The following is a 20,415-nucleotide window of genomic DNA, read 5'->3' as shown; positions in this document are numbered from 1 at the left end:
AAATAGATGCAAGTCATTCTGGAAAAGTCAAGCAGATCTTACTAAATATTCCCCAATCAAATATGAGCATTCCAAGCAGTGTAGGTAGAAATCTGTCCTGACATCAGGCACCAGTGTCTACTCTTGTCTAAAATGTTTTCATATTTACTACACTACTCAACTTCTCCTCTACCACTAGTACAGTCAAAAAAGATTCATAATGGAATGTTGACTTGGTGATTTCATTCCAAGACCCTGTCTATTTTGAACCATAATTTTAAAAGGAAATAAAACTAGTCATATTGGGAAAGGAAAACTAATAAAGAGGTTTCATTCCATCTCTTAAAAGGAATAAACTGAATTAAGTCTGTTTTATTTCAAAGCTGATTTGTACTTGAATGTCAAGCCTGGGTTGTGACACAGACCCAAGGAATTAGAGTTATGCTCCTGAGACATTCAATATGCAACTGTCAGGCCCTAATGTCAGGCTCTAGATTCACAACTGAGTTTGTAGTCATTTAGGGTATAGAAGGGAGCAATATGCCAGTGATCTCATAGCTAACTAACTGAAGACTAAAGCTGATGCTGTACTGTGATAAGAATTTCAACTTCCAGGTTAGCAGAGAAGGAATAATGAAGTTTAGAGGAACTTCAGGTTGGAATACAGCTAAATTTTTGAATTCACATTCCTAATATTTATAAAACAGTGTCAAAGAGACAACAGCCTAGCTAGAAAAATCCAGAGCTATTGATTGCTCCACTAGGAAATTGGAGAAATACAGAAAAAACATGACTAAACTGTCAGAAGGATAACTTCTGGAATTAACAGAGTGAAATGTAATTGTATGCATATTTTCTGTGATGAAAAATAAATTGAAACAGAAAATTCTGTTCATTTGACACATACTCTATGACAGGCAAAGTAATAGAAGTTTTAAATAGATAACTCATTATATAGTCACAGTACTCCACTGAGCCTCCTGCAAAGAGAAGAAAAGATCCTTACAATGCCTGTGGGGAAGTACACAGCAAACATACCTTATTTACAACATTGCTAAAGAAAATTAACCTTAGAGGTGAGAAGCAATAAGACTTTGGTATCATCTACCCTAGGTAGAGAAGAGATACTATACTTAGACCTAACTTCCAACAATTTCCCTAGTAAGGAATAGACAAGACAAGACAATGTCAAAGGACAAGGAGTCTATGCAGGGGGCAAGCAAGAGGAAGCTTCAGTGGAAAAAAATTACATAGGTTTGCAGAATGAAAGCACAGCTTCTTTAACAGGGATCAAAAAGAACTTGATTTGAAATTGAACTAAAGATTAATAATATCAATATTTGCTCTTAGCTTTCCAAATGTTGATAAAGGATTATTATATTCAATAAAACATATTGGATAACTACTTATTATATAATCCATGGGGATCTGTAGTAATTCCTGATGGGTGGTCATTTCTTTCAGCTTATTCTGCAAGGTATTGTATATGGTTCTGTGGGAAGGGGGTGGACCACAGGAAGATCTGAGTAAAGAACCATGGGCTCCTCTTGACCACCATTCTAATGTTGAAAAAGGTCCAAAACACCTTCAGATAATCAGCTTTATACTGCCACGGTTTCTCAAATGAACTTTCCTAATGAGACAAATCAAATCATGCTTAATAGATAAGGAATAGGATACTAAGACGAGTGAAGGGATTCAAAGATTTGATATAGTAGAGTCTTTGTTACATCTAATAGTTTCTCCTCTACCACTTGGAGCCTTCCTGTCAAAGCAGTTCTTGACCCCTTTCTGAACCATAACCAATTAACTAAAAGCTATGGTCTGGCTCATTTACATACTTTTAGTTTTAGTGTTTTGACCAGTTGTTTCAGTGGCTAGCCAATTTAGACAAAATTATCAAACTTGTAAGCACTGTGTAGAGTCAGCTTCTGAAAGTTACCTCTTGATGACATTAAAAATGATGTCAGGGTGCAATATTGTTTGCCACAGGACAGCATGACCTGACAGTCAGCCTGTTTGGACAGATTCTAGTGCCTAAATCTGATGACAGTGCCCGTGACTTGGCAAGATGTACAGGACCTGCTACGACAAAGCCAGCCCATTGTGTCATCTCATCTGCACTCTCCTGATGAGAGAAGGCCCACTGCACTGTCATGCTTCTATGAGATTAAGATAATTATTTTAGTACTAGCAGATCCAAGTCAAGTTAGTAATATTAAGTAAGCCCTCCTTGATTTTTTGGCCCAAGTATTGTATTGTCATCAAGGTGCATCTGATTTATAGGATTTGGATATCTTTATGTCATTAGGATAGAACAAAGTTCTATATATTATGCTGGCACAGCCACCCAAGATCTATATAAGTTCAGTTCTCTTGAAGAATGGAGTGATACATATTTGCAGTGATATGCATTAACTGATGGATAAACACAAAAATCATCTGAATTCTACTGGAGCTCTTCTTAATGTCTTTGAAACATTTCAGTGAATCATGGCATTGGAACACAATCCAGACAAACTTGTTGAAGAACCTGAGGACTTATGGAAGAATTGCACAGCAATTGTTTATCTTGGATAATTGCCTCAACATTCATAAACGAGGCTATGAAACCTAAAATGACAATGATGTTTGTAAGAGATAAATAGATTTCGTTACAGTAGTTCCTTTCAAATTTCTTGGCAGGGATAAAGGATTAAGTACTATAAGATTGTTTATTTATCTAAAAGATCAATGTAAAGTCTCTCCAAACCACCATAAGCATAAAGCTATCAGGAAAAGGATGAAAACAGACGTTTTGGATGGCATTCTTACCATTATCTCAGTGAGTAGTCACAATGAAACTGACATTTCCAGTTATGACTTCCTGAATTACATTCTTCCCTCACATACTGTAGTTTCCCTCCAAATCTATTATATAATATTATATATATTACATAGATTCTATACACTATCAGATCACTGAAAATTTCATCTTTCCTATAAAGTCTAAGTAAAAGTGTGATACCCTAAGTAATTTCCTCATCTAAAGGATAAAAAGTAGCAAAATCATTTAGATGCATTTCATATAGTGAAGTTTTTAAAATATATTTAATTAAATATACTGATTATAACATTTTAAAAGCTATTAAAATTTTAAAATATTAAAATTTGAAAGTCTTTTTAAATTTTTTGTTTTTATTATTTGTTTATTTATTTAAGAGTGACAGAGAGAGAAAGAGGCAGGGAGAGAGAGAGAATGGGCGATCCAGGGCCTCCAGCCAGTGCAAAGGAACTCCAGATGCATGCGCCCCCTTGTGCATCTGGCTAATGTGGGTCCTGGAGAATGGAGCCTCAAACTGGGATCCTTAGGCTTCACAGGCAAGTGCTTAAACCATCTCTCCAGCACTGAAATTCTTTTTTTTTAAGACATGGCCTCATGTAGCTGAGGCTGATCATGAGCTATTCATCCTTCTCCTGCCTCTGCCTCCTAAATGCTGAGATTATAGTTATGTGCCACCATGCTTGCTTGGACGTGGAGCTGGGATTAAATCTAAGGCTTCCTACATGCTAGGCAAACACTCTACCAATTGACCCACATCCCCAGCCTTTAAACTGTTAATAAACATGATAATGATTCCCTCATTTAAAATACATGATATCCCCAATTATCCAATACCAAGTTAAGTACAGCTGTTCCAAGTAACTAGAGGGTTAAATGCACTGGCAATCAGGTAAACAAGGTGGCCACTTAGGATGCTTTCAAGACATTTGTACTAATGGGCAAGTTGTTCAAGTCTTAAGTCTTTATACCATGGTGGTATAATGACTTATCACATGGTTTCTTTTGCCACCTTGCTTGAATTTGAAATCTGTTTCTTTCATTTTGCAGGTAAGTGCCCTTCAGCAAGTATGCTGACACCTCTACTTATATTCCCTCATCTGCAAGATGAGGATAGCTCTTTATTTAGCTCATTGGATTATGCAAATAGAGTAATATAGTATTACATAGCATATGTATTGATATGTGTCATTGCATTAATATGCATCAAGTGCTTTGAGTGGTACATGGTAATAAGTGAGGGTTGGAAAAGTAAGAACTATTTGTACTTAAGACTTTCTCCTTGTCATCCACTTCACATCAGTAGATGTACTTTCTCATCTATTTTATGTCCAGATTTCTCTCTTCTGGTTTCTCCATGCCAACACCTCACCCTGACTCATTTCACCACAGAAACTCCTTCAAGGCAGAACCACAACCTTGATATCCTGGGATTTCCCGTATGATCCAGCATGGCATTCAACATTGTTTGCCTAAATATTAAGCATTCATTGAAACACTGCCTTGTTCATCCCTTAACAAGAAACTGTTCATCATGTATACTTCCTTCTCTGTTGTCTTGGAAAGATGACTAATTTCACTCTGGAGATGTATTTAAAAACATATTATAAGCATTACTATAACTAAGTCATAGAATTCACAAGGTGTGGCCTTAAATGCATTTGTAACACTGTACTCAATGAACTGTTGGGTAAAAGAACAAATGTCAAGTTCACATGTAAAGATTGATGCCTGGTGCTCAGATTGTGAATGATCAAATCAAAGCATTCTTTCTCAAAGGATAACGATGTTATTCATTGTAGTGGTTTGAATCAGGTGTACCCCAGAAAATCAGATGCTTTGAATGCTTGGCCCCCAGCTAACTACAATTTGGGAAGTGGAACCTTGGTGGCATAGGTGTGTTGTTGGGAGTGGGCCTATTGAGCCAGAGATGGGCTTACTCTCTTGCTGTTTTCCACCCTCTATGGCAGAAGTGATGTATGTATAACCTCTGCTCTACCATATTTTCCCTACCATTATGAAGTTGCCCCTTGAGATTGTAAGCCAACTTAAGTCCTTTCCTTCCCATCAGCTGCTTTTAGTCACATGTTCTGTCCCAGCAACATGCAGATAACTAGGACATTCATAAAAGTAGGTTGGAGAACACTCTCATTAAAAATTTCACTTCCCTATAGCCAAGCTTCTAGTCCCTCTAACATGCTTTCCATTAAGTAATTATCTGCATGATTCTAAGACAACCAGAATATGGGGGACACTTCAATCAATGAGGAAGAAAGTATGCTAGCAAAAAGCACTACTCAGATCTATTTTTTTAAGGCTTTTCTTATATATGTAGGAATAGAAGAGAGCTAGGCCTCCCATGATATACAGGGTATTATTTTGAACTTAAGAGTTCTATGATTCTAGCCTTGGCTAGGCAACCAGAAGCCTTTTAGAGATCTTACTTTCCAACTATTTGTGCTAACATGGTACATGCTGTAGAAAAATAATAACAGAACAAAGAAAATATAAATAAGTCTTATAGGAGTGAAGCCCTGAGTCACCCACTTAGTAAATGACTTTAATGATACCGCCAACAAAACAGAAGACTCTCCTTTACTAGCTAGCATTATCTCTCTAAGGCTTCATCAGACATATTAGAAATCTAGAAGAGTTGAGAGCCAAATATACGTGATGTGCACAAATTATCGATGTTTTATTTTTGAAGTAATATTTTTAAAGTTCAACATTGGCATTTAATAAATTTAATGACACTTCAAATGCATTAGGGTAGTTTGGCATTTGAAGTAACTGTACAATGGTATTTTCCCTCATATAACAAATGACAACTAATATGTGTGACTGATGTATTTGCCTGTCCATTAGGCAGAGTCCACCTTCACCAGTAAAAGTGCATCATATGCCAGGACTTCTCATCAGGTTTGCTCTTGTCCTTGCTTGATGAAGATTAAGCAAGTTAATATATGTAAATCCTTTGAAATAGAGCTTAACTATTGTAAACATCCAAGAAATGTTTGCTGTTGTTGCTCATGGAATATGTCTGCAATATCCCAAATATTCCTTAATAAAGTAGAGTGGGTAAAACTCTTTTCTTGTAACAGAAAAGGTTTGTTTTCTATGAAACTCACCTCACAACCCTATTTTTCCCTGAGGCAAATAAAAGCTTTAACTGGAAAAACAGGATTCAGCTAAATTCTTTAGAGGATTTCACAATCATATTTAGCCCAAGTAATGCATAATTCATCATAGTTCATATTTTGGCAAAGATGAAAATCAGTTATTAGCCTTAGAGATAGCAATGTAAGTAATAAAATCACACTTGTATTTCTATTTAGTATTTTATTGTCAAGTCTAATTGCACATTTGTTTAAGTAGTTTAGCCACTTTGATTATCAACTATGAAAATTAAGAGTTTTCTTTGGTTTATCTTTTCTTTGTTGTTTTAAAATCACAGGTGCTTCTAACCTTCAAAAAATTTACAATTGAATCTGTCAATCTTATTGCTCCAAGCTCAGATAAAAGGCCTAAAGAGGGTAGGATACTGCAGAATTTAAAAATGATTTTGTGAATTGAGCACAGCTTGGCTTTTTCATTTATCTGGAAGCCTTGCCACCATGTTTATTCTTATATCACCATTAGTTTCCTCATTTCTCTATAGGGAGAATTATAGATCAGAGTTCATGGAGTTATTGTGGGAAATTAAATAATTTAAAGTAAACAGTCAAAGACTTTGTTTATGGTAAATCCTTGCTATTTGTAAATCTACAAAAAATGCTGCAGCAAGCAGAATTTCATGTCAAATTAGCATAACTTTGAACAAGGAATTATTGGCCTCAGCAACTGCTATTATAATAGAAGAATAAATGATAGTAAAATACTTATGGCCTCCTTATATCCATACATTCACTCAAATATTAGCACACACACAGGTACATATACACACCTAAATGTACTTTAGAACTTACATATGAATTATATGTGATATTTATACATATATACATACACATATGTCATGTGTTTGATTGATCTGTGACTTCCATTGAACAATTATAAGACATCTGTGTCTCCATGAACTCAGGATTAGTGCAGTATGTCGTCATTGAAAGTAAAATTTTCTATTATCTAATGTTTTCTTAGAGCTTTTATAATATCTATCACTGTTTATTCTTGATCCATTCATTATCTGTTTGAAGGTCTTAGTATTTTCTTTAAATCTGCACCACCTATCAAAACTTTAGAAAGGGTGTTCTTTGACCTAACAAATTCCAACCTAGGAAGTTTGAAATATATTAGTCATGCTTCAAGGTCATTTCCAAGCCCTACATTGTTTACCTAATGCCATTGAAGCCACCCTTGCTAAAGTACATGGAAATACGCTCAGTTACTTCCATATTGCCATTGCTGGTGCTTGAATATACTGAAAGTAGACAGCTGAGAAATTGGATTTCTGCCTTATACACTGTAATAAAGATGATGTCACTACCCTGTCTCCATAGCACAGATATTTCACTTTGTTTCTTTTATCAGAGTAATATATAAAGTACATATTCTCCTTTTTGTATTTTTACTTACTTTCATTTATTTATTTATTTGACACAGAGAAAGAGGGAGAGAAAAAGAGAGAGAGAAAGAAAGAATGGGCACACCAGAGCCTCCAGTCACTGCAAATGAACTCCTGACACATGTGCCACCTTGTGCATCTGGCCAACGTGTGTCCTGGGGAATTGAACCTGGGTCCTTTGGTTTTGCAGGCAAATGCCTTAAGCTCTAAGCCATCCTTCTAGCCCCCATATTCTCCTTTTTAATCAGTTTTGCTTTACCTGTTTTCCATCTTCTGCTAGTTCAACTCCAGTCTTTTCATGAAATCCACTTACGATAGGGGTAAGTAGGCTTAGCACAGAGCAAGTATTTTATGATTGATAAAATTTCACTAGCCCATTTTGTACTCATGACCCTGACTTCATTAAGACTTTACTTTCATTAACAGAAGAAACTGGCATCCACTTAGTTACTGTTAATTGGATTATTGGATAAACTGAACAAACCCTAGTATGTTTTGTATGTTTTTAATGACTTTATTCTCTCAGAAAAAAAATCATTGGCTAGCAGCAATATTATGACAACTGCATCCCTAACTATTAGTAATATTGACTATGGAGATCAAAACAAGATAGTTTTGGGGTCTTCATTTAGCCTTTGACTAGTGTTTTTATGTTATGTATTAGCTGTTATTACATTTAGGGTCTTTTTATACTTATATACCATTGTTACTTTCCTATTTTTCTCATCAGTCACAAAAATGCCATTTTGGCATGATATCTTATTTTCAGGTTGATTGCTTCTGCATCATGTTCTTTCTTCATTTTTTTAACTTACAGTTTGTTTTTCCCTTTAAACATTCACTTAAGAATTTATCAGAGTAGAATTACAGCAAAGGAAAGGAACTCATTAGGAAACAACAAAAAAATGCAATGGGACCTAAGGTCTATCTTAAGACAATTCTAATTTCAGCTCAGGGTCTACATATATATGAACTTTAGCAGTTTCAGACCAGCATTTAGCCCTTATATGAAATAATAATGGTGAATTTATATTAATCCAATTTGGTAAAACATGCTAATGTCAGTAATATAAATATTGGCATAAATAATAATATGGTATATAATATTTTATGATTCCTTCCTTGTTAAATTGAACTTATATTCAAAATTTGGCAAGGTTGGGAATTCCTGTGTCCCATGGTCTTCAACCTCTGCTCCAAACAAGAGTCAGCCCTAAGGCCAGAACACATTTACAAAGCAAGCCACCTTCATTTTGGTTTTTGTCATCTCTGTATCTACTGGACTGGTCTCCCACTTCCACTAACAGAAATTTTTGTTTTCCTGTATGTATGAAAATTTTCTTCAGATTCATCTTTGAACACATTTCCAGTACTATATGCCTATATATCAGATATAATAATTGTGTATCTTCCATCTGTACCAATTATTTATCTTCTATATCTTTGAATTAATTATATGGTCCTTTGTAATATACTCTAACCTGAATATCATGCTAAAAATCCACTTTTAAGAGTTTAAATATCTATCCTATTTTAATTCCTCCTTTTACTTTGGTTTCTGACTATACAAAATGTTATTCTTTCCCAACTTTGTTACTGAACTTTGTCAATGAACACTCATTATATTGCCTTTTCATCAATTTTCAAACCCCCTTGTCTTTTCAATTCTCTAAAACTATAAAGATTATTTATCTGTGTTTTCTTCTGTTTATTAGAAGGTGCATGTTGTTCTAAGTGTACTCTGGCTGCCATTTATTATAAAGTATGTTTCTTTCATCCTTTTATTTTTTGTAGCATCTGAGCCAAAGTCCTGGTTTGGATATTTTCTGCTCATCATTCATCTTTTAACTTGGCCTACTTTTTCCTAACAAATAGAAGAAGGGCCAAGTGTGTGACCTGCATCCGTGGTCTGACATCTCTGAACCCTTTCCCACAAGATCTGCTCAGACTTCTGTTCTGGGACCTCATTCTTCAGTGGATTACCAAGGCATTCTGTGGCTAGCAATGAAGCCTCCTATCACAGAGAAGTCTTGATGAGTGATTAATATTCATTTCTGCTCAGCAGCGCATGACTAATTATCATGACTTACTATTGGAAATAGAATATACCCATAGCCAGAAATATTCACAGCAGATCACTATTTCTATGTTGCTTCCTCATTTTTTTCATAGGTATAAAAATCTTTTATTGTCTGAATCAAAAATAAATGAATCAGAGTCAACCTGTGATAATAGCCACTTACTTAAAAAGAAATTTGTACTCAGCATGTGGATCACAGAGGTATACGTCAGTCTCCACTGTTTGACCACCATTTTATCCAAGTAACACTATAGTTGAGTGACAAGCCCAATACATAGATTATCTTCAAGGACTGTAATCATTTTTAAGGTTTGATTCAAGTAAAATCTTGCAGCTCCAAGCTTAAGTGTTTATGTTTCTTAGGCTTCTGGCATGAGGAAGTATTAGAAATGAAAGTAAGTATGAATCATCTCCATTGTATTTTATAGTACATCTTCCCTCTTTTTGGTATGCTTTGCTTCATTTTTAATAACTTATTTTTATTTATTTGAGAGATAGAGAGAAAAAGAGAGAGAGAGAATCAGCACACCATGGCCTCCATCCACTGAAAACGAACTTCAGATACATGAACCACCTTGTGCATGTGGCTTACATGGGTCCTGGGGAATTGAACTGTTGTCCTTTGGCTTTGCATGCAAGCACCTTAACTGGTAGGCCATCTATCCAGCCTCTTCATGTTGTTTTGGTTTGAGACAGGACCTCAAACTGTAGCCAAGGCTGGCCACAAGCTTGTTGGAATCCTCCTGCCTCAGCCTCCCAACTCTAGGATTACAGACATAAGCCATTATGCCTTATCTTTCCCCTTTATGCCATGTGACAACAATTTATTTTAAGAAATTTGGGCTGGAGAGATGGCTTAGCGGTTAAGCGCTTGCCTGTGAAGCCTAAGGACCCCGGTTCGAGGCTCGGTTCCCCAGGTCCCACGTTAGCCAGATGCACAAGGGGGCGCACGTGTCTGGAGTTCGTTTGCAGAGGCTGGAAGCCCTGGCGCGCCCATTCTCTCTCTCTCCCTCTATCTGTCTTTCTCTCTGTGTCTGTCGCTCTCAAATAAATAAAAAAATTTAAAAAAAAAAAAGAAATTTATATATGTGAGAGGTAGCTTGAATCAGATATCTCCCATATACTTATGTGTTTTGGATGCTTGGTCCTCAAGTGATGACAACTTGGAAAGTGGAGACTTGCTAGAGGAGGTATGTTGCTAGGGGCATTCTTAGAGATGTTATAGCCAGCTCCCCATTGCTAGACATTGGGTTACCTTATTGTGACTATTATCTACCTGCTGTGGCAGAGGTGATGTCCATATCACACTTTCCCCACCATCATGAAGCTTCTTCTCAAGACTGTAAGCTAAAATATAACTTTCCTCTCAGCCATTTCGGATCAGGTGCTTTATCTGAAAGATGAGAAGGTGATGGCAACAATGTGTATATGTAATATATATACTATATGAATATAATTTGAATCTCTATTTTCCAAGTTTCTCAAGGAAAAAAAATCATCATTCTGTGTTCCTTTTTATCTGAGATCTCATTCCCAGAGGCAAATATCTCAACCTTGGTAGCTATTACTTCCTATTTGCTTCTGTGTGTTTATATACTGTACAGTGATCTTTCTTAACCATCTCCTTGTTATTAAGTGGACTGTGAACAATGACCAGTGTACATATCTCCTCTCCCCACACATACTTTGCCTTCTTCCAAATTCCAATATCATTCAACATGAATCCTCCTTAGGGTCTCTGCTCTCTTAGTCAGTATCATTGCTCTTAAGGTTTTGCAGCAGCCACCCTGGGATTTCTTTATTATTATTATTATTGACAACTTCCATAATTGTAAGCAGTACCCCATGGTAATTCCCTCCCTCCCCCCCCCCCACTTTCCCCTTTGAAACTCCACTCTCCATCATATCCCCTCCCCCTTTCAATCAGTTTATCTTTTACTTTGATGTCATGATCTTTACTTCCTATTATGATGGTCTTGTACATGAGAAGAAGTTACAGAGGAGTGCTCAGCAATGAAATATCTCAATCACACCTTCCATGACTCAGGGTCAATTGTAGAAGAGGTGGCTGAAAGAATGTAAGAGCCAAAGGAAGGGTAGGACTGCTTACCACATGCTCCTCCAGACACAAAATCGCCTGGATATCCACGACCTCATCTTGCCTGACACCACTTATACTCTGGGATTTCTTTATATTTATTTTCATCTTGGTCACAGTTTTCTCTCCTAAGCTGATTTCTAGTTCCCTACATTTCAGATATTTGCATTTTAATTTATTCTTCATTTTGGTGCACTATGTACTCAGTATTTTTTCACAAGACAACTTTTGTCAAAAATAATATTGTTTGGGCTGGAGAGATGGCTTAGCAGTTAAGCGCTTGCCTGTGAAGCCTAAGGACCCCGGTTCGAGGCTCGACTCCCCAGGTCCCACGTTAGCCAGATGCACAAGGGGGTGCACGCGTCTGGAGTTCATTTGCAGTGGCTGGAGGCCCTGGCATGCCCATCCTCTCTCTCTCTCTCTCTACTGGCCTTAATCTCTCTCTGTCTGTCCCTGTTAAATAAAACAAAAAAAAAAATATTGTTTGGGGGAATGTAATATTTCTAAAATTTTGTTTCTAAAATTTATAAAATTTTTAAATTTTATTTATTTATTTATTTATTTATTTATTTATTTATTGCTGAGAGAGAGTCAGGGGGGAGGGGGAGAATGGGTGCAGCAGGGCCTGCAGCCATTGCAAATGAACTCCTATCAACTGTGCCTGACTTGAAAGTTTATCCCAGGCACAGTTGATAGGAGGAAAGTATTTATTGAAGCTTAAAGATCCAGGGAAAGTTCCAAAACTGGCAAAAAGGAGAAAACCCATAACCAAAAGCAAGAGCAAAATCTGGTCAGAAATCAGGGAACACAGGCAGAACTCAAACTGCTCTCTGCATACCTTAGACTGGAATTCCAAATCTGCCCCACAAAATACAGCATAGGGTTGGACCCTAGGATCTGCCCAAAATGACACCTTCTCCAGCCAAGTTACAAGCTTGAATAAAACTCCTGAATCTCTTAGAGGACATCCATTCAAACCACCACATTCTGCCCCTGGCCCCCAATAGATTCACAACCATCTCACATTTTAAATTGTATTCAGTCCAACTCCAAAGGTCCCCACAGTCTTTACCAACTAAAGATAGTTCCAAAGTCCCAAGTCTCATCTGATATTTAAGACTGTCTTTTAACTGTGAGTTCTATAAAACCAACCAAGTTACATACTTTTAATATATAATGGTACAGAGTAAACATTTTAAGCTATTATGAGGCATAACAAGGAGAGACTTGACCAATGTAAATTCAACAACAGTTAGGCAGATATTTGTAGTTCGTGTCTGATACCCATAATCAGTAACCAGTGGTGAGACTCTGGATTTTTCAATTCTACCCTACCTGCTAGGCTGAGTAGCCAGGGAAAACTTCTATCCCAAGCCTACAGCAGCCAAGGGTAGCTCTTATGTAGTCCAGGTATAATAAAAACATCTTTGGGTCTTCATGTAAACCATGACCTATCTTTCAATGGATTCAGTGGCCTCTCTTTATCAGGGTCATTATGCCCTGATTCATGTCACATCTCAGCAGCAGGTCCTGGAACCATGTGTACTTCATGACCCAATTTATGCATTTTCCGTGTTCTGAAACTAATACCAAGTGTGCAGGACACAACTATATTCTTAATTCAGGGACAAAACAAACTGTGACCTTGAAAAGCAGGTTTCTTTCTTTCTAACAAGATTGTATTTTTACCTTCAAGTTTGGGGGTGAAATCATCTCAGGCATCCTTTCCATTGTTTCAATGTAAAGTAGTTGGGCCATTTTCTTTTCAAATGTCAATGTATTTGACAGTATCAGCTTTAGTAATCCAAAACCAGTCTCTGTGTCTGTAAATTTGAAACTTTCTTGAATTTCTTTAATTTTAAATAGTATATCTCTCAGTTCCATATCTTCAGCCAAGCACATCAGTCCATTACAAATTAATCTTGATCAAACTCTTGAGACATGGGCAACAGAACACAGCCAACCCTTATGCCAGTAGCCCAGCTCCAACAAAGTTCTCAATAGTCTTTCTTTTTTCTCTAAGCATTCATAAGCAAAGCCTTCAAATACAATTCTCTCTGTACTTAGCATTTTTAGACTCTCACCTGAATAGCCCATACAGCTTGGCTTGCTTCTCTGAAAGGCATCTCCAGTTGCAAGTACCAAGTCCATGTCTATTTGTCTAAAGCAAAAGTTCCAAAAAACAAAATCTCCATGGTCAGATTTATCACTTATCAACACCCCACTCCTGGTACCAGTTGCTGTTGCAGTCAGCTTCACATTGCTGGGATGAACTTCCACATCAGGCACAGTTTATAGGAGGAAAGGATTTGTTGAAGCTTACAAATCCAGGGGAAGTTCCATAATGGTGAAAACGAGAAAACCCACCACCAAAAGCAAGAGCAAAAACCGGCAGCCAAACAGCAAGGAACCCATGCAGAACTCAAGACTGCTCTCTGCACACTTTAGGCTGGAATTCCAGATCTGCTCCTAAACACACATTAAGTACTAACAGGGATTTGTTACCCTTTCTGTTGACTAGAAATTAAACAACAACAACAAAAGTCACTTCCTTCACACAGGTCCCAGATAACAAAGAACTCTTGAATCTTACCCACAATCTCTAGATTTAGATTCCTTGCCTTGGTAGTCTTTCCTGCTTGTATCCGAACCCCAGTGAATATCTGCCACCTCTGGGTAAAACTTATGTGCCAGGAACTTTGTCAATCTATCACTGAGTAGAAGATGGTTTAGTGAACATTCTCTAGAAACAAATGGCCCACCCAGATTTGTAGAGCTAATTTGATGTAATTCCAATTGTTTCTGAAGAATCCTTCTGTTGCTTTTGTTATTCATTTTTGTTGTAGTATATAAGATACCCCAATGTACATGATATTTCATAGGATTCCAAACTTCTTGTGGTTTCACACATTATAGCTTTTATCTGACAGTCCATACTGATATCAAGATCATCCAGGTGGCTTTTCTTCCCATAAGAATCTCAGGACTCAGCTGCCTTCCAGCCTCTAGTCCTATTTCTCTTTGAAGTCTTATTTCAGGGATGGAAAAGAAAACTGAGGATTGTACCAAATAAAGGGACATACTGGCCAGCATGAAATAGTACCTACCTTTCTGCTTCCCTTCCACAGGCAGATGTCAGCCGCATGGTTGTGCCAACTGTGGGGAGGCTGGGAATGAGCCCAGCTGTGTGTCCACTGGAAAGAGCAAGGTCTGATTGAGAGCCAACATATCTCTTCTCTACCATAACAGATAAACTTCCATTTAACAGTATATTTTAATCATTTGAATTTTTACATACAATTGTACATACAAGATGTATACAGACTTCAACAGGTCTTATTGTATAAAAATGTAGGGTTAAACACATTCTGAATTACTCAGATGAGCATTCAGGTAACTGGCAGAGATGTTTTTTCTTCTTCTAGAAGACTCAAATGTAAAGTAAGATTTGGAGCATATGATAAATACACAACAAACAAGTCACCATATATACCAATATACCAAAGGTCTGTGTGTTGTTTGAAAAAGATGTCCTCTATAAACTCATGTGTTTTGAGTGCTTAGTCCCTGGCTGGTGGCAATTTGGGAGTTGGAAACTTGCTGGAAGAAGTGGGTTATTAGGGAAGGGCTTTGGGGTGTTATAGCTAGTTTCCTCCTTGCCAGAGTTTGGCTCACTCTCCTGTTGCTGTTTTTCACATGCTGTGGCAAGGAGGTGATATCCAGTTTCTGCAATGATATAGTGAGTTCCAGGCCAGCCTGGGCTAGAATGAGACCCTACCTCAAAAAAATTAAATTTAAAAAAATGCAAGTAATGCCTGTGAAGCCTAAGGACCCTGGTTCAAGGCTTGATTCCCCAGGACCCAGGTTAGCCAGTTGTACAAGGGGGCACACGTGTCTGGAGTTCATTTGCAATGGCAGGAAGCCCTGGCGTGCCCATTCTCTCTCTCTCTCTCTCTCTCTCTCTCTCTCTGCCTCTTTCTCTCTTTGTCTGTTGCTCTCAAATAAATAAAAATAAACAAAAAATTTTTTTGAAAAATGCAAGCAAAAATAAACCTTTCCTCCCATCAGCTGCTTATTATTAAGTGTTTTGTACTGGCAATGCAAAGCTAACTGCAACAATTTGTGGGCTTCTTTTTTCTTTTGGGTTTGTATTTATTGAGTTAAACTTTTTCTTTAACTGCTAACATGCAATGCTATTTTATGATTTCTTTGTCATTTTCTAGAAAAGTTTAAATTTAGGCTCACAGAGGTTTTTATGAATGCTTCCAGGTTGTTTTCCATAAGTCTCCTCACATATCAATGTGTTCTTAGATTTCACTATGCATCAAAATAAGGACTTGTCTTAAGACATTGACAACCAGACCCTAGCCCCAGACACCATCTCCATCCACTTAGATTATGGCCAGTAGATCTGTATTTACTGTCACATATGAATTTAATATACAACTAATTGGAGAATCACTTTTATAGGCAATAAGGATAACTGGTAAATTAAGCACAAATAACATACGTAACATAGTTCTTTAAGATAATTCTACAATTTAAATAAACATTAGGTTATAAGTACTATATGAAAGATGCCCAATTATCTATGAAAATACTTTTCATAGGATAGATTGGTGGTGAGGCACTGTGTATTTAGGCATCTTTCTGGATGATTTGGTTTTTGCAGGCTTTGTAGAGTAAATTAATTTGACCTGAATCCAAATTACATGGAGAGAAATAAGAAAGAAAGAGAGAGAGAAAGGGAAGGAGAGAGAGGGGGAGGGAGAGACGAAAAGAAAGAGAATACAAGAGCCCTAGTCACATGAGGAGAGTCTGATAAACAGAGGGTTGCAGAGGCTTCCTCAAATGCATAGAAGCAAACCAGGAAGAGTCCAGGGGCAACAAGCCACACCTCTGCGTGGAGCACAAACAATAAGGGAAAATTCCCCAGCAGCCTTAACTAAATGCTAAACACTACACTGTGAACTCAAATGGCTATAAAAATTCCAAGAAGAGAGTCATTTGGTTAGACAGCCAAGACGACTTCATGAAGAAAGCAGAACTTTAGTTGGGTCATGAAGGAGACAAGAAGTATTCTGTGAAGCAGAGAAGGAAAAGGAAAAAAAGTGATTTTTTATTTTCATGTTTCTAAAATCCTGCTGACAAAATGCAATTCTCTGTGGTTTAAATATTGAATATTTGTATAGATGCCTTGGGGTTTTAGTTATACAATGAAAGACTATTTCCACTGCAAATAGTAACTATATATTTAAATGCATATTTGCCATATAGGTCTATAATCCACTTTAGAAAATAGATTATATTTTAAAAATACAATATACTATTTTTAAAACACTAAAATCAGGAGAAATGACAGCTAAAACTAGGCACTGAAGAAATGGGTGGAGGAAGTGGCAATGTAGCTCAATGTTTAAAGGCACTTGCCTGCAAGTTATTGACACACGATCAATTTCTCAGCCACTCATGTAAAGCAGGACAAACGTCTGTTTGTAACAGCAAGAGACCCTGGCATGTGTTTGTGCACATGCATTTGGGCATGTACATGCACACACACATGTACGTGCAGGCACACACACAGAATAATTAATTTTTTCAATTTAAAAATAGGAAAATTGAACAGAAATATATAATAACCATGGTAAGAATATAGCAAATTAACTTATGTCATAACAAATTTTGTCTCAGAATGGCCTGGAATAAGAAACAGCAACAGGATGAGTCTCATGGATCTCAATATCCCATGAGAAGTTATAATTTTTCAGGGAAAAGAAAACTTTGCCTATTCCTAGCACTGGGGAAAAAAAACTGTCAACTTCATTTTAAATGCTGAATCCTATTCTTGTTGGTGAAGATGTATAGATGGTCTTTCTTTAAATGCTGAACCCTATTCTTGTTTGTGAGGATATATAGATGGTCTTTATTTAATTGTTGGGCCCTGTCTACATCAGTGGAGTTGTATATGAATTCCTCATGGCAACTCCAAATCTGTGGATCTCTAAAGCTGCCCAATAGACAGAACCATTGTAGCATCTTTGGTGAATTTCAGGACATATCCCTTGCTTGCCCTAGAGAGCCAAAGAAAACTTGATTTTTTTTTTTCAGTATTTTCCCTACTGCAAGCTCTAAAACTCCGGAAGAACCAGGATCATCAGAAAGGAATGTTTCCGATGTGTCTATACAAAGTTGGTTCAGCTGTGTTGATTTAATTAACAACTAGTCGATTTAATCAATGAAAAATTTGATTCCACAAAAAACATTCCACAAACCTTAATAACACAAAAATGAAGTTTAATAGTCTAGATTTTTATCTATTCAAATTTTTATGTAGGCCAAGCAAACACACAGCTTTTTATTTTTTTCTTTAGTGCAATTCCGAGTATTACTGGGCATGACTTGTATCTAATGATAATGACTTATGTGGGCACAGTCCTTTAAGATCTTTTCCACAGGTATAACCACAATTGAAGATTGTGTTTACATCAACTAAACATAAGGTTCCAATATTGACCAAAGTCAAAGATGTAATTATTAATAGAAGAGGAATAAGCATGGTATTATATAGAGCTTTGGATCAAAGCATGTTAAATATGGATTTATTGTCTGAATCTTGAACTTGCCAGAGAGTGGGTTGATACATGCTTAGTTCCAAATTTTTAAATCTCTATGCTCAACGTTATTCCTTATATCTGCCCCCTCCAGATTTAGGTTTTACTTTATCACTTGAAATTTTGCTCTGGATTCCATTATTTTTGATTGAGACAAGCTCAGTGGGCTCAGACTCTTGCATGAGCAGACTTGCCTTGCACCAGCAACATAGAACTCAGTTCTTAGACTATTCCTTTGCTGGGCCACAGCTGATGACTGACTCCCCATGTTCAAAGGACTAGCACACTATAACAAATAAGGCACAGTAGAAGAGTGCAAGAACCAACAGGATGAAGCATACAGAGAGACTATACATCAAAATATAGCAAACACAAGTGCCTCACCAAGAGGCAAATATGTTTATGTAAAGTTCAACAGACTTTCTGAGTAACATCACAAAACAAAATGTAAACACAAAATCCTCCCATTTCTGCTCATTCCCTCAATCATACACACCAGTTTCCACCAATGGGAAGTATACTTTTTAAATCGTGTTATCTTTCAGGGCTTTCCCTGGGAAGACATAAAGAAACATATATTCAGGCTGGAGAGATGGCTTAGCAGTTAAGCACTTACCTGTGAAGCCTAAGGACCCCAGTTCGAGGCTCAATTCCCCAAGACCCACATTAGCCAGATGCATAAGGGGGCTCACACATCTGGAGTTTGTGTGCAGTAGCTGGAGGCCCTGGCGTGCCCATTCTCTCTCTCTCTCTCTCTCTCTCTCTCTCTCTCTCTCTCTCTCTCTCTTTCTCTATCTCTCTCTCTCTTTCTCTCTCTCTCTCTCTCTCTCTCTCTCTCTCTCTCTGCCTCTTTCTGTCTCTGTCACTCTCACATAAATAAAAAAGTAAATAAAATATTTTTAAAAAAATAAACATACATTCACCCCAGACACAGAGGCACCAACAGACCAAAGAAAGGACTCAATCCTAGTCCAATTTTGCAAACCAATGAGTTAAAAGGTTTACTTACAGAAGCAGTAAGTGACTCAAAGACAGATACACCATCAAGATGTTCTAGAGGAACTACACAGATAAAGAGTCATAGCCACAGCAAGAACAATTCACGAAGTGCTGCACCACTGAAAAGGCCCACCCACAGTGGGAATGAGTCACAAAATGCTGCATCACTGAAAAACTCCCTGAGCTTCTGGTCAGGTAGACTACTGAAGAATCTCAACCCCCAGTCCACTGTCTACCTCTTTTATAATCTTGGGTTTGACATGGATATTTTTGAAAAATATTTTTGTCTATTTATTTGTGAGGGGGGAGAGAGAGAGAATGGGTGCAACAGGGTCTTTGACACTGCAAACAAACTCCAGATTCATGTGCCACTTTGTGCATCTGACTTTATGTGATTATTAGGGAACTGAACCCAGGCCACAGGCTTTGTAAGGAAGAGCCGTTAACTAGTGAGCCATCTCACCAGGCCTCACAGAGGTCTTATGAGCCTCATGACCATGTCCCTCTATCCATGAGGGAATGTCAGGCTCTAGCTCACAAGGCTCATGCAGATGATCATGGCTACTTTGATTCAAGGTAACCATGATCATGTCACACTCAGAGGAAATAACAAAGTCTTATTCTAGCCATTTCTCTAATTCTTACATTTGTTCCATTCTCCCTGAGCCTTGGTAGGGTGATAGGCATATATAATTACCTTCTTCCATTTAAGTCTGAATATTGAGCTTCTGTGTCCCTGGAACAGTATTGATCATGGTAACAGACATTTATTCTTAGCAGTTTGGCCAGTTATGAGTCTCTGCAGTAACTGTCATGGACTGTAAAATGAAGAATATTTCCATTACAGTTGACAATATCAATAAGCTACAGCGAATAAAAGCGCATTTACAGACACATCATATCTGCTTCATGAAACAATAGAAGTAGCCTCTCCACAGAGCCTACGATTTCTCTAACCACAGGCTTTGCATAGGCTTAAAGTACCAAATACACATTCCTTCCTGTGGTCACATATCCCATTGGATCCAACTTTAAAATAGTTGAATCTAATTATAGCATAGTTGGTTGCACCTCTAACAGTTTTGCCATTATTGCACAAGTAGGTTTATCATTTTTGGCATAGTGATAGCATAACATGCAGGGTCTCTCAATGATACATAGATATATAGATAGATTATATATATATATATATTTATATATATATTTATATATATATATATATGTGACATAATCATAAGTGACAATTCTCCCCAGTAGCCCTGCATA

This window comes from Jaculus jaculus, chromosome 7 (assembly GCF_020740685.1).
Source record: "Jaculus jaculus isolate mJacJac1 chromosome 7, mJacJac1.mat.Y.cur, whole genome shotgun sequence".
In the NCBI taxonomy this organism is placed as follows: Eukaryota; Metazoa; Chordata; class Mammalia; order Rodentia; family Dipodidae; genus Jaculus; species Jaculus jaculus.
The sequence above is the reverse complement of the archived record's forward strand: the minus strand, read 5'-3'. Positions refer to the sequence as shown.